The 15,416-nt window shown below is 40.7% G+C and overlaps 1 protein-coding gene across 14 annotated transcripts in view; it reads left to right on the forward strand.

Moving 5' to 3' along the window:
- Positions 1–15,416, forward strand: part of ATP2B2 (ATPase plasma membrane Ca2+ transporting 2) — a 192,472-nt gene that overhangs the window by 39,415 nt on the left and 137,641 nt on the right. For 12 of the 14 annotated variants that reach the window (XR_011362613.1, XM_069966472.1, XM_069966479.1 and 9 more), the window contains exon 2: positions 11,032–11,218. The exons of 1 other annotated variant lie outside the window; for it this stretch is intronic. The gene's annotated coding sequence lies outside the window, so the exon portion shown is untranslated. Of the gene's footprint in view, positions 1–11,007; positions 11,219–15,416 lie in introns of all 14 variants that reach the window. One more of the 14 variants, XM_069966475.1, reaches the window with a different exon arrangement.

Raw genomic sequence — 15,416 nt, forward strand, 5'->3', positions numbered from 1 at the left:
TTGTTAGAGATCCACCTGTCTTTTTCCTGGTATTTTCATACAGGTCTGCCTGATGCGTTCCTTGTGTAGTGATTTAGGTCCTCATTCTGTTTTTTGTATGTTGATACAGATCCTTTTCTTTTTCTTTCTCGTGTATAGATACAGATGTGCCTGTTGCTTTTCTTATGTATGGATACAGATGTGCCTGTTGCTTTTCTTGTGTATGGATACAGATGTGCCTGTTGCTTTTCTTGTGTATGGATACAGATGTGCCTGTTGCTTTTCTTGTGTATGGATACAGATGTGCCTGTTGCTTTTCTTGTGTATGGATACAGATGTGCCTGTTGCTTTTCTTATGTATGGATACAGATGTGCCTGTTGCTTTTCTTGTGTATGGATACAGATGTGCCTGTTGCTTTTCTTGTGTATGGATACAGATGTGCCTGTTGCTTTTCTTGTGTATGGATACAGATGTGCCTGTTGCTTTTCTTGTGTATTGATACAGATGTGCCTGTTGCTTTTCTGTTGTATGGATACAGATGTGCCTGTTGTTTTTCTTATGTATTGATACAGAAGTGCCTGTTGCTTTTCTTGTGTATGGATACAGATGTGCCTGTTGCTTTTCTTGTGTATGGATACAGATGTGCCTGTTACTTTTCTTGTGTATTGATACAGATGTGCCTGTTGCTTTTCTTGTGTATGGATACAGATGTGCCTGTTACTTTTCTTGTGTATTGATACAGATGTGCCTGTTGCTTTTCTTGTGTATTGATACAGATGTGCCTGTTGCTTTTCTGTTGTATGGATACAGATGTGCATGTTGCTTTTCTGTTGTATGGATACAGATGTGCCTGTTGTTTTTCTTATGTATGGATACAGAAGTGCCTGTTGCTTTTCTTGTGTGTGGGGATAAAGATGTGCCTGTTATTTTTCTTGTGTGTGGATACGGATGTGCCTGTTGTTTTTCTTGTGTAGAGATACAGATGTGCCTGTTGCTTTTCTTGTGTATGGATACAGATGTGCCTATTGCTTTTCTGTTCTTTGGATACAGATGTGCCTATTGCTTTTCTTGTGTATGGATACAGATGTGCCTGTTGCTTTTCTTTTGTATGGATACGGATGTGCCTGTTGTTTTTCTTGTGTATATATACAGATGTGTCTGATGCTTTTCTTGTGTCTTGATACAGATGTACCTGTTGCTTTTCTTGTGTATGGATACAGATGTGCCTGATGCTTTTTTTGTGTATGGTTACAGATGTGCCTGTTGTTTTTATTGTGTATGGATACAGATGTGTCTGATGCTATTATTGTGTATGAATATAGATGTACCTGTTGCTTTTCTTGTGTATGGATATAGATGTGTCTAATGCTTTTCTTGTGTATGGATATAGATGTGTCTGATGCTTTTCTTGTGTATGGATATAGATGTGCCTGTTGCTTTTCTTGTGTATATATACAGATGTGTCTGTTGCTTTTCTTGTGTATGGATACAGATGTGCCTGTTGCTTTTCTTGTGTATGAATATAGATGTGCCTGTTGCTTTTCTTGTGTATGGATACAGATGTACCTATTGCTCTTGTTGTGTATGGATATGGATGTACTTGTTGATTTTTTTGCATGAATATAGATGTGCCTGTTGCTTTTCTTGTGTATAGATACAGATGTGCCTGTTGCTTTTCTTGTGTATGGATACAGATGTGCCTGTTGCTTTTCTTGTGTATGGATACAGATGTGCCTCTAGCTTTTCTTGTGTATGGATACAGATGTGCCTGTTGCTTTTTTTGTATGGATATAGATGTGGCTGTTGCTTTTCTTGTGTACGGGTATATATGCGCCGGATGCTTTTCTTGTGTATGGATATAGATGTGCCTGTTGCCTTTCTTGTATATGGATACAGATGTGCCTGTGGCTTTTCTTGTGTATGGATATAAATGTGCCTGATGTTTTTCTTGTGCATCGATAAGGATGTGCCTGTTGTTTTTATTGTGTATGGATATAGATGTGCCTGATGCTTTTCTTGTGTATGGATACAGATGTGCCTGTTGCTTTTCTCCTGTATGGATACAGATGTGCCTGTTGCTCTTGTTGTGTATGGATATAGATGTGCCTGTTTTTTTTTCTTGTGTATGGATACAGATGTGCCTGTTGCTTTTCTTCTTTATGGATATAGATGTGCCTGATGCTTTTCTTCTTTATGGATATAGATGTGCCTGATGCTTTTCTTGTGTATGGATACAGATGTGCCTGTTGCTTTTCTTCTTTATGGATATGATGTGCCTGTTGCTTTTCTTGTATGTTGAAACAGAGACACCTGTTCTTTTCCTTTGTGTTACTACAGATCTCCCTGTTGCTTTTCCTGTATTGATAAAGAGCCACCTGTTGATACAGATCTGTCTGTTGCTTTTCTGTTATAATTATACAAATTGTTTAGGTGATTTTTTTGTTTATTGATACCATTCTTTCATTGACTTTCTTGATTATTGATACCGTTCCTCCTGTTGCTTTTCTATTGTATTAATACAGGTCCACATTTTCCTTGTCTATGGTTACGTACCTTCCTGCTGCTTAACTTGTGTATTGATACAGATCCTCCTTTTAATTTTCTTGTGTATTAATAAAGGTACATATCTTCTTTTTAATACAGATCATCCTGTGGCTTTTCTTGGTTGCTGATACAGATTTGTCTGTTGCTTTTCTAGTGTATTAGTATATTAATATAGATCCATCTGTTGCTTTTCTTTTGTATCTAAACAAGACCTCCTGCTTTTCATCTATATTGATACAAGCCCTCCTTCTGCTTCCCTAGTGTATTGATACACATACTCATGTTGCCAGTTGATTTCCATGTGTATTGATACAGGTTCTCCTGTTGCCTGTCTGGGATATTGATACAGATCCATCTGTTTTCTGGTGTATTGATACAAGTCTGCCTTCTGTTTTTTTCTTGTTCAATGGTACAGATCTTCCTGTTGCCAATTGCTTTTTTTTATTTTTCAGATTCTCCTGTGGCTTTCTTGTATACTGACACAGATATGCCTGTTGTATTTTGTTTGTATTGATACAAGTCTTCATGCTGCTTCTATTGTGTACTGTTACAGAATGTCCAATAACTTTTCATGCATTGATTCATATTTGCTTGTTACTTTTTATGTGTATTGATACATATACTCCTGTTACTTTTCTTCTGTATTGATACAGATCCTTCTGTTACTTTTCTCCTGTATTGATACAGATCCTCCTGGTACTTTTCTTCTGTATTGATACAGATCCTCCTTGTACTTTTCTCCTGTATTGATACAGATCCTCCTGGTACTTTTCTTCTGTATTGATACAGATCCTCTTGTTACTTTTCTTCTGTATCTTCATGCTTCTTCTATTGTGTACTGTTACAGAATGTCCAATTACTTTTCATGCATTGATTCATATTTGCTTGTTACTTTTTGGCTATGTTCACACTATGTATCTGTGAGGCTGTATTGCGGGCGGCAAATCATCGGCCGTATTTTTCTGGTTCATGAGTACGCTGGAAAGTATATGATATACGGCTGCACAGTGCACACTATGTATGAGCCTACGACCCGATCGTAAACGGACCTGTAAAAAATGAACAAGACCAGTGTTTGCGGCTGGAACTGTGCAAATTCACGGCCGTGGATTGACAGGCGGTCCGTACGGAGTACTTCAAAAATAGCCGGCAATAATGCTGAATGCCGATGCCTCTAATAGTTAATATATTAAATTAATAAAACACATTTTCTTTGTAATTAAGTCCCTTTTGTTGTTCAATAATTTAATTCTAACGAATCCATCATTGTGCAATTAAATATACTGTTAAAATAAATATATATATAAATAAATGTATATTTATATATATATGTATTTTTTTACAGTATATTTAATTGCACAATGATGGATTCGTTAGAATTAAATTATTGAACAACGAAACTGATTTTATTACAACAAAAATGATGGGTGTTGTGCTCCTGTTTGTGTGTTTCTCCCTTTTTGTTTTTCAGATATCGGTATCCAGTGGATTACGTCGGATTCGGTGGACTACGTCGATGACCAGCGGTTGTTTGGTGTTTTTTTTAATAAAATGGTCGATGAGGGGTGTGGGGGTGTTTTTATTTGAATAAAAAAATTTTTTCACTTGTGTGTTGTCTTTATTTCTTTACTTTATAGACTTAGTAGTGGAAGCCTTCTAATAGACGGAATCCATTACTAAGTCGGGGCCTAGTGTTAGCCGGTAAAAAATGGCTAACACTAACCCCCCCCCCATTATTACCCCAGTACCCAATGCCACCAGGGGTACTGAGAAACAGATTGCTGAACTCAGGGAGAACAGCCAAATGACAACACTGCCGGCTGCTAATGAAAGCGCTCAATGCAGTGAAGTCCTAGGTGCATTGCCCCCTGGGAAACATGAGTATGCAAAAGAGGAGTCCGTGGAGCCTCATTAAAGAGTCTCAAAACACAGGACTAGCCAGATATCAGGGGTACTGGGAAGAGCCGGGTGCCAGTGGTCCCGAAGCGTCAAAATTGGCGCTCCTGGACTGGGGCGGCAGCAGGCTGGTAATATTTAGGCTGGGGAGGGCCTAAACCAATGGCTCTTCCCACCCTGGTGTTACCAGGCTGCTGTCGCTTGGTTTTTAACCCGGCTGGTTATTTTTTTTTTAAATTATTTATTTTAAAAAAAACCCGCATAGGGTCCCCCCTATTTTTATAACCAGCCGGGTTAAAAACCAAGCAACAGCAGCCTGGTAACACCAGGGTGGGAAGAGCCATTGGTTTAGGCCCTCCCCAGCCTAAATCTTACCAGCCTGCTGCCGTCCCAGTCCAGGAGCGCCAATTTTGACGCTCCGGGACCACTGGCACCCGGCTCTTTCCAGTACCCCTGGTGGCATTGGGTACTGGGGTAATAATGGGGGGTTAGTGTTAGCCATTTTATACCGGCTAACACTAGGCCCCGACTTAGTAATGGATTCCGTCTATTAGACGGCTTCCACTACTAAGTTTATAAAGTAAAGAAACAAAGACAACACACAAGTGAATTTTTTTTTTAAATTAAAATAAAAACACCCCACACCCCTCATTGACCATTTTATAAAAAAAAACCACCAAAAACCGCTGGTCATCGTAATCCACAGGATAAAGATATCTGAAAAACAAAAAGGGAGAAACACACAAAAAACACACAAACAGGAGCACAACACCCATCATTGTGAGCGGTGTTGTGCTCCTTACAGTATGCAGCATCTTTACAGATCGCTGCTTACAGTCTGGCCCCCAAGGGGTTAAGGGAGGATGTATTGCATCCCCCTTAACCCCTTGGGGGCCAGACTGATGTCAGACTGCACCCATCCCAGCAAGAAAGGGGTTAAGTGACCCCCCCTTCCTTACTGGGATGGGTGCAGTGCTGGGGAGGGGGTGGGGAGAGCTTTATACTCACCCCGATGTGTCCTCTTCGCTGGTCCGCAGCACAATGTTGTCACTGTGCTGCGGACCGGCTCTTTATATGTGCGCTCAGCCGATCAGCCAATCAGCTGAGCGCACATATAATTCAAAATGTTTCTTCTAATAATGCTATTGTGATAACATAATTAGAAGAAACATTTGATGTTTTAATTAAAGTAAAGTGTTGATTAGTACAGAATGCTCTATTACCGGGAATATGAATTAACGGCTTAATGGAGCTTCCTGTACTAATTAATATTTAATTAATAAAACACATTTTTGTTGTAATAAAATCAGTTTCGTTGTTCAATAATTTAATTTAAACAAATCCATCATTGTGCAATTAAATATACTGTCAAAAAATAAATATATATAAATATACAGTACATTTATTTATATATATATATATATTTATTAACAAACAACTATATCAAAGGCTCATAAGTGGTAGACTTGACACTGGATAATGTAGTGAAATACACTTTTTATTAGATAAGCAAAAAACAGCAGTGCTTCATATATACAGTGAAAAAGATTTAGAAGGCAAAAATAGCATCCATATTGGGTAGCAGATAAGCGGTACATAGATCGGTAGGTGGGTGTGTGTTCACGGTAAGAGTGGCTATTTCACCCTACCTTACTCTAGAAGACCTCTGGGACTTAAGCAACCTTAGTGCCCAGCGGAAAATGTCCCTATTCCTTGATAAATGAGAACGGTTCGTTTGGGGGTGATAAGGTCGTCACCTCCTGTCGTTTGGTATCAGTCTTGTGTCTGTGTAGTATATTGTATATCAATACAAGGCTGTGCAGTATAAGTTCAAAATAACATAAGTTATGATAGACACTGAGATCTAGAACAGCATTTTTAGCTATTCCACAGGTCATCCGACGCGTTTCCCCCTTGGGTAGGGATATCTGGGTTCATCAGGGATGTTTAGTGTGTGGATGGTCAGCCATGTAATAGATCTGGTGAGGATAAGTACAGACAGTGTATCAGTACCGTGTTATATTAGCATGAATGGATGCCTAAAAAGATAGTGAAAATGTTACCTCTCAAACCTGTCAGCTTGATGTGGTGGTTATTGCACAGGGATCCGTTGATCCTACAACCAATGTACCAGCACGGCGCTTCCTTAACCATTTATCAACCTATCATCTACACTATGCCCAATATATGCTACATTACCGCGATTTCACGATATCTTACATCAGATCCATTACATACTAAGGGCGCTCTACGGTTGTGGGCAATAGGTTTCAACCTCCGCACCGCGCATGCGCAGAACGCACTGACGTCACCACGTCTCCGCGTCATCACATCGCCGCTACGCCCACACAGCCATGCGGTCTTAAGGACACGCCGGCCCTATCAGACGCACATCGGCTGTCACAAGCATCACGTCGGCACTCCCCTCTACATCTAAACGTAAGTGTTACCCTCATTGCCCCTCATGGCTCCTGACCATATTATCCAGGTATCTATATAAAATTCTGGCATCTATGTTTTCACATCTAGGAGGGACGCACAGTGCCTGGTCTGTTTATCTTTATCCTTACATCTTCCTCACCATGGAGGGACTTTGACAGACTTTAGTCACAGGTATGCAAACTACACCTATGATATCCTTACGGCTATTAGCATATATGAATCGCATATGACCCATAGGACCACACCTGTCTTATATAGGCACCTTTACCTGTAGCGATCCGGGCAACATCCTGCTACCCTATACCGACACTTACTGCCAGTGGCTGACGACAACATCAATATTGAACCATTAGTTTCATCACACTATAATCAACGGATCCCTGTGCAATAACCACCACATCAAGCTGACAGGTTTGAGAGGTAACATTTTCACTATCTTTTTAGGCATCCATTCATGCTAATATAACATAGTACTGATACACTGTCTGTACTTATCCTCACCAGATCTATTACATGGCTGACCATCCACACACTAAACATCCCTGATGAACCCAGATATCCCTACCCAAGGGGGAAACGCGTCGGATAAACTGTGGATTAACTAAAAATGCTGTTCTAGATCTCAGTGTCTATCATAACTTATGTTATTTTGAACTTATACTGCACAGCCCTGTATTGATATACAATATACTACACAGACACAAGACTGATACCAAACGACAGGAGGTGACGACCTTCTCACCCCCAAACGAACCGTTCTCATTTATCAAGGAATAGGGACATTTTCCGCTGGGCACTAAGGTTGCTTAAGTCCCAGCGGTCTTCTAGAGTAAGGTAGGGTGAAATAGCCACTCTTACTGTGAACACCCACCCACCTACCGATCTATGTACCGCTTATCTGCTACCCAATATGGATGCTATTTTTGCCTTCTAAAATAAATCTTTTTCACTGTATATATGAAGCACTGCTGTTTTTTGCTTATCTAATAAAAAGTGTATTTCACTACATTATCCAGTGTCAAGTCTACCACTTATGAGCCTTTGATATAGTTGTTCGTTTTTGATATACATAAGTGGGGACATCGCTATCACACGCACTGTATCTCTAGGGATCGCATACCTCCTTTATATATTTTTATTTTATCAGTATATTTAATTGCAAAATGATGGATTCGTTTAAATTTAATTATTGAACAACGAAAGGGACTTTATTACAACGAAAATGTGTTTTATTATTTAAATATATTAACCATGAGAGACATCGGCATTACTGCAGAGGATCGCAAACTCTGGTAATAGCGATTCCTGTAAACTGTTTCCCTGCTTTCCCAGATGCATCCAGAGGTGTTTGCATCACTTTCTAAAGATTTTATTTGTTATTTTTAGTTGAACCAGATTTCCAAGTAAATGACCGTATGTTTTCAGCCGCATGTCTATTTTTTCTCACGGGCGTAGTTTCAGCCGCACATTTCCAGCCGCATAAAAAATACAGCCGCACACATACATAGTGTGAACATAGCCTTTATGTGTATTGATACAGATCCTGCTGTTACTTTGTATCTGTACTGATAGAGATCCTCCTGCTACTTTTCATGTTTATTAATACAGATCCTCCTGTTACGTTTGTTTCTTCTGTATTGATACAGATCCTCCTGTTATTTTTATGAATTGATTCATATTTGCTTCTTACTTTTCACATGTATTGATATAGATCCTTTTGGTATTTTAATGTTTATTGATACAGATCCTCCTAGTACTTTTCTTCTGTATTGATACAGATCCTCCTGTTACTTTTCTTCTGTGTTGATACAGATCCTCCTGTTATTTTTCTTCTGTATTGATACAGATCCTCCTGGTACTTTTCTTCTGTTTTGATATAGATCCTCTTGTTACTTTTCTTCTGTATCTTCATGCTGCTTCTATTGTGTACTGTTATAGAATGTCCAATTACTTTTCATGCATTGATTCATATTTGCTTGTTACTTTTTATGTGTATTGATACAGATCCTCCTGCTACTTTTCTTCTGTATTGATACAGATCCTCCTGTTACTTTTCTTCTGTGTTGATACAGATCCTCCTGTTATTTTTCTTCTTTATTGATACAGATCCTCCTATTACTTTTCTTCTGTATCGATAAGGATCCTCCTGGTACTTTTCTTATGTATTGATACAGATCCTCCTTGTACTTTTCTTCTGTATTGATACAGATCCTCCTGTTACTTTTCTTCTGTATTGATACAGATGCTACTGATATTTTTCTTCTGTATTGATACAGATCCTCCTTGTACTTTTCTTCTGTATTGATACAGATCCTCCTGTTACTTTTCTTCTGTATTTATACAGATTCTCCTGGTACTTTTCTTCTGTATTGATACAGTTTCTCCTGTAACGTTTCTTCTGTATTGATACAGATCCTCCTGTTACTTTTCTTCTGTATTGATACAAATCCTCCTGTTACTTTTCATGTGTATTGATACCAATTTTCCTGTTAATTTTCTTGTATTGGTACAGAAATTGCAGTTTTATTTCTTCTGTGTTGATTCAGTTCAGCCTATTGCTTTTCTTGTGGAATGATACAGGTCCTACTTCTGTCTGATACAGACCCTCCTGCTGTTTTTCTATGTGTTAAAACAGAACTGCTTGTTGCTTTTTTATCTACTGATATAGTCCCTCCGTAGCTTTTTTTTGTGGTTTGGTACAGATCATTCTGTTGATTTTCTTATGTGCTGAAACGGCGCATCCTATTGTTTTCTTTTACATATACAGTGGTTCCTTAGTTTAAGAGTAACTTTGTTTAAGAGCGTTTCGGTTTAAGAGCTCAGTTTTTCAAAATTGTGACTTGGTTTAAGAGCTCCCTGTACTGGGTGGGAGGGCGAGTTGGGGAGGGGCATGGTCAGCATAGCGTGGTCTACAGCACTGAACTCTGACAAGAAGTGTCCCTCACCTTCAAAATCATAGCAGATCCACTTCAGGCTGGGGCTTGCATCAGGGGACAGGACTGTGGAGGTAATCTCTCCATAGCTGTAATCTCTCTCTCCCCGGATAGAGAGTGCTGCTATACTGTGCTCACATCTGCCCTGCTCATTCCTTCATGCTCCCTGCAGTCTCTGTCAGTCCTGATTGGTCCATGCTGAGCACAGGCCCCTTCCCCATTGCTGTCATGTGACCACACAGACCTCTGACAGCAGCCCTGCTTCTCTATTCTAGCCTGTTGTACTACACTACTGCATTATGGGGATCTGCAGTTCCATCCTGTATCTACAAACTGCTGCTGTGTTATCAGGTTTATGCAGTTACTATACATTTCATACCACATGCTGATTGCTGTACTGTACAGTAACTTATAATATTACATATTCAGCTGTTTCTCATTGTTTCATCTGTTCTTCATGTTATTCAGAATAAATAATCATTATTTTTGGGGTGTGGAACCAATTGTCTGCAGATCAGTGATTTCTTATGGGAAAATTTGCTTTGGTTTAAGAGTGGATTTTGATTACAAGCACTGTCCCAGAATGGATTATGCTCGTAATCCAAGGCACCACTTGTATGTATATACAGATCCTCCTGTTCTTTTCTTGTGTATTCATACAGATTCTCCTGTTACTTTTTTTTTGTGTATTGATACAGATCCCCCAGTTGTTTCTTGGGTATTGATACAGATCCTCCAATTGTTTATTGTGTGTTGATTCAGATCAGCCTGTTGCTTTTCTTGTGTAATGTAGCAGGTCCTCCTTCTGCTTCTTTTGTGTATTGATTCACGTCACCTTTTGCTTTTCTTTCTTTTTATTGTGCATTGATACAGGTCTTCCTGTTGCTTTCTTATGTATTAATACAGGCTCTCATTCTGCTCCACTTGTATATTGATACAGATCCTCCTGTTACTGTTCACTTATATTGATAGAGATCCTTTTTTTTACGATACGGATCAGGTTGTTTGTGTTTTTTTGTATTGCAGTTTTTGTGTTTTCTCCATCTTTACAAATATTTACAAATGCTGTACTTTCTTTGTGATTGGTAACGGTTTGGCACTGGTGGAGACTTTAACTTTGTGTGTATGTGTTTACGTCTATCAATATATACATATTGTGAAAGTGCAAAGACTGAATAACTGCCTCTGGTCACGTAGCCAACAAATATAAAGTATCATTTGTTTCACCGTTTGCAGAGTTACCTCACTTGGATCCACTCCCATCTGACTTTCCTCATAGCAATTCATCTCAAGCTGTTGTCTATAAAGGCTGGATTATTGGTCACAGGGTTATTTTGAAGGTGCCTCATCAGCTCTATGAGAAAATTCCTATTTGTGGCGATTTCTCGGATTCCTGTCAGAACCTTGTATTCTGCAACAGAAGGTTGGTAAAAGTGATCAATACATGTTCATAGCTCTGCTCCCCTGGGTTATGGCAGGGCTCTGTGTGGGAGGAACAGCAGGGTACCCTTCCCAATATACACCTGTACTAGAATGTATACATTAAGGGAGAAATTTATCAAACATCGTTTAAAGTGAAACTGTCTCAGTTGCCCCTAGCAACCAATCAGATTCCATTTTTTCATTCCACACAGACTTTTTGGAAAATGAAAGGTGGAATCTGTTTGGTCGCTAGGGGCAACTGAGCCAGTTTCACTTTACACCATGTTTGATCAATCTCCCCTATAGTGTCTAGTTTCTTCTGAGCAGCTACTTAATCCTTTTTAGGACCATTCTGTTTGCCCACATAGGGGGACATTTATTAAGTCCGACGTTTTTTACGCCGGACTTAAAAATGTCCCCGCATCTCCGGCGCTACGGGGATTTATGTAGAGGCGGATTGCCTCTACATTAATCCCGTGCGCTCCGGTGCGCACCGCCGAAAACCTACGCCAGCTGAAGACTGGAGTAGGTTTTCGGCGTATCTTTTGGCGGAACGAATGGTGAATCGCGCGGACTCTGAGTCCGCGCCCTCCGTTCCACCTCCTTCACACACCCTCCCCGGCGTAGCCGGCGGAAAGTGCAAATATTTTATTCGCCATTTTCAAATAAAGTCATGCGTAAATCGGCACTTTCCGCTGGAAAAAAATGTACGCCCGTTGATACATGTCCCCCATAATGTCCAGCATTGCACAGTATATTTACACGCTGACTTAACTCTTCATACATTTCTAATTCTTTTTGTTTACCTTTACTCTTTTCACCTTTAGGCTATGTTAACACAATGTTGTTTTTATGTAAAGAACGGACACTAATTGCAATAGAATCATCATCCGTTCTTTACTGCATAGGCGGCATTGCATTGAAGTTAATGCAATGCTGCCCGCTGTGTTCACACCTCGTTATTTTACCACCCGTTCTTTAGAACGGGCGTTAAAATAATGTGCATACCTATTATTTCAGGACACTGTTCAATGAATAGCATCTGGAAATAATAGCTGTTCACACAATGTAAAGTGCAGCGGTGGACACACTTTGCATTGAAGTGAATGGTTAATTGATTTGCGGGCACACCCGATGGTGCCTGCAAGTCAATGTTAAAATAAAGAACGTTCATGCAGTGGGTACAGAGGTATCAGCTGCAGGAACGTCCTGAATGCAGCCCAGCAGCCGGCAATTTAACAGCATCCGATGCTATGCAACAGACGCTGTTAATCCAAGTGTGAACATAACCTTACTCAGTTTCCGCAGCTTATGATCATAGACATCACATTAAAAGATACTTTTCTCCAAAAAATAGCTTTTGCTCATGTGGGGTGCCTAAATAGAGCGGGAACAGACTTGGCTTTTCAATCACTACATTTATATTAGTTCCTCTTGATCTTGTAGATAAAGTCCCAGGCTTCATTTCCCAAGAATGTCCTAGATCTGTAAGAAAATCCTTGGAACTAATGGGGATGAATGATCTAGGTCAAGAAATGGTGGTCAGCGGGTGAGCACCCTCAGCAGCAGAAAGAAGAAAGATTTCATTGTCTAGCGTTCGCTACTGTACGACGAGTGACATGGCCACCTCACTTACATTTATTACATATAGTCCTCCTTTATCATAGTCACTCAAGATTGGCTTCTGACTTCATTCCTGATGAAGCTCTCTTGTTAATGTATTCTGTCAGTCTTCATACACTGTCCTTTTTATAGTATCTTTGTAAATGTGTTGTGGATGTGAAGTACTGTGTCATTTCTGTACATCCCAGTGTATAGTGTCGCTTCTGTATATAGTGATGGATTTTGATGTATAGATCCAGTGTGTAATTCCACACTGGTGGAGAGATAGAAATGATGCCTGTGTGTGAAAGAGAACCTAATTTTATCTCATTAATGAAACACTCGTTTGATTCTCAAATCTTAAATGAAGATAATGTTGGTGAGGATAATGGTGTCCCAGTTGTATCACAGCCCAGAATAATGCATATTGTCAAAGTTGGAGATGGCTCCTCACCATTTGACATGGTGCACCTTAAAGGGAATCTGTCACTAGGTTTATGCTACCTTAAATGAGGGCAGAATAAACTAATGACAGAAATGCTAAACAGATCTATGTATTACTTGCATAATTTTGTTCAGCCGTTCTCCTAATATGCTGGAGAATAGGATTTGTGCCAAACCCCTCCCCCCGCCCCACAGCTGCTGATTGACAGTTGACTGCCTATGCACAGCAGCTGGTGGGCGGAGTTTTCTGCTTCTCATGAATATTGAGGACTACTGGGCTCATGCACATAATGGAGAGGACTACTTATTGTCCATGTTATTCAGGAGAATATTTCTGGATCAGCTGCACAGAACAATGTAAAGCCCCTATTCCATGGGCCGACAGTGAGGAGCAAACGAGCGCTATTAGCTCTCATTTGCTCCTCATTCCCCACTCGCTGCTGCCGCTATTCCGTGCGGCAGCAGCGGGCAGGTAAGTGCGGGAGGGGCCGTGGGGAGCTGCGGGGGGGCTGCCCGTGTGATCGCTAGATCGTCCGGGCAGCCTATAGAGGATAGTGGCGGTCTGCTGCCGCCGCTCCTATTTCACAGAGCAACGGCGGCAGATCGCTGCTATCCTGGTCGTTTGTCTTTCATGTTTGAAAGACAAACGACGCAACGATCAGCTGACATGAACGATGTCGGCTGATCGTTGCCTTTTATTCTACAGGACAATTATCTCCTGTATCGGCCGATACCAGCTGAATATGGCCAATAATCGTTCCGTGGAATAGGGCCTTAAGTGTTGCATCATTCTGTTCAGCTTCTCTGTCACTAGTTTATGCTACCCTGAGATAGGACAGCATAAGCCTGCTGACAGAATCTCTTTAAGGTGCTTATACACTTTATACTGATGTTGGCCGAAGCTGCTGTTGGTGTTTGTTTGTCTGTAAGCATAAAGTGTATGGTGCTCTCGCAGGACTCTACCAACAGATGATGATAGATGATATAGGGGTTGGGTGTGATGGAATTTCACTGCCAGACTTCCACCAGCAGAGCTGTATGGTTGCGGTTTGCCCCTTCCCATAAAGAACACAGGAATGTTTGCGGGACAGGTATTAAAGGTGTATACCCACCCTTAATCATCATATGTGTGATAGATCTTTGGTTTCCAGCCTGGCATCCTGATAAAGCAGATTTGCCCCCTGGTGTGTAAGGGCCCTGTTAGAGGGACTAATCTGTGCCTGTTTAGAAACTCTAGATCTACTACATTGTCAATTGTTTAAAGAGCCTTTACACACGGTATTGTGAGGCAAAATAGTGTTTTTTTTTTCTGTTTGCATGATTAGAAAAAACACAGCTACTTACTTGAAAACACAGCACCACCTCTTTCCTAGATTGTGTGCGGTATTGCAATTTGGTTCCATTTACTTCCACGGAACAAAACTGCTGTGCTGTTTCTGTAAGTAGAGATGTTTTTCTAAGCTTAGATAACCCCTTCAAAGTGGTTGTCTGGGGAGCACAGGACAGCTACACCTAAAACTTTTTCTGCCCCCCCTCCCTTCCTAGTCGGGGGAGGGTGGGGGGGAAAGTCCTAATCATTGCGTGTGGACAACACATGTCTTCACACAATGTCAAAAAGCTGTACAGTGTCTCCACAATATCAGAGACACTGTGCAGCCGGCGCTACCATTATAGTACATGCCTATTGTTCTCTTTCTACACTGTGCAGCTATTTGACATCGCTTGTGGGAATAGTTTTGCCCGAGCATGATGATCGCAACGTTCTCCTCTTGCCCCCCCCCCCCCCCCCCCCCCCCCAGACAAGGTGCATAGATTGCTATCAGCCAATGAACTAATGTGTTCCGGTTTATTGGCCCTTTCACAGGGGCCAGTCGTTGGGACTGAATGTTCCTATGAAAATCTATTGAGCCAATATTCATCCCGGGTAAAAGGCCAATAATCTAGGAATACATGCTGCTGTCTGTTCGCTGGTACAGCAGTTGTACTTGGCTTATCTTGCTGATCGCTTCCTATATTTGTTGGCTGTGTGACTCATGTAATGGGAAATTTTGCCGAGGGGTAATATTATTTCTTTTAAAGTGCCAGAAATTCCTGGGAGCTGTAATGTGAAAACAATACAAAGGGGTATAAGTAGAGAACATGATGCAATCAAC

This window comes from Dendropsophus ebraccatus, chromosome 4, assembly GCF_027789765.1.
Source record: "Dendropsophus ebraccatus isolate aDenEbr1 chromosome 4, aDenEbr1.pat, whole genome shotgun sequence".
NCBI lineage: Eukaryota > Metazoa > Chordata > Amphibia > Anura > Hylidae > Dendropsophus > Dendropsophus ebraccatus.